At 41.6% G+C, this 681-nt stretch overlaps 1 pseudogene; it reads right to left on the bottom strand.

Annotated features, from left to right (window-relative positions):
* Positions 1-161: 161 nt before the first annotated feature.
* Positions 162-593, bottom strand: LOC106751176 (annotated as a pseudogene).
* Between the last annotated feature and the right edge of the window lie 88 nt (positions 594-681).

The following is a 681-nucleotide window of genomic DNA, read 5'->3' as shown; positions in this document are numbered from 1 at the left end:
TTCCATGGGGACATTTGTTGCTAAGACTAATTTTACGCGGTGCGCTAACACTTCGAGTTGCTCGACGAACCACGAGACACAATCACTACTGCGACGGCTTCGAAATAATACGATAATGATTTGTCATACGAGCAATGTAAATAATACGTTATGCTAAATACCGTATGATGCTGATACGCGTGCGATTTGTGATCCTCTCCTTCCTCGCTCGCAGTCTTCCGTAAGATGCATTCCAGATCGGCGTACACGACGAACGGTGGACGCTCTTTCCTGTTGTGGTTGCAAAAACTGAGCCATTTGTCGTCCTCGCTAGGAAGCAGGATGGCACAGTGGTTCATTTCTCCACAATCTATAGTATGGACCTGCAACGTTTCGCTCGAACTAAAATAGTGCAAGCATCTGTAAAAAACATTTAAATTAATATTCATTTTTTCTCAAAAGATATTTATAATATTTTTTTTTACAAATTTTTATACGTAANATGATCATGTTTGCTTAATTGCGAGCTCACAAGTCGGGACAAGTTTTTTATCCATACAAAGTGTCCAACGTTGTCATCTCGCGGATCTGGCAAGTACAGCAAGTTGACGTGTCTGTCCAGTGCGGTCAGTAAGGCGTATCGGAAGGATCATGTGTGTCGTTTTTCCTTTTTCTGTTTTCTTCTTTTCAGCACTGTACACG

Source organism: Dinoponera quadriceps, unplaced genomic scaffold, assembly GCF_001313825.1.
Source record: "Dinoponera quadriceps isolate SergipeBrazil2010 unplaced genomic scaffold, ASM131382v1 scaffold9032, whole genome shotgun sequence".
Classification (NCBI taxonomy): Eukaryota; Metazoa; Arthropoda; class Insecta; order Hymenoptera; family Formicidae; genus Dinoponera; species Dinoponera quadriceps.
Note: the sequence above shows the minus strand (reverse complement) of the source record. Positions and strands in the feature narration are given on the sequence as shown.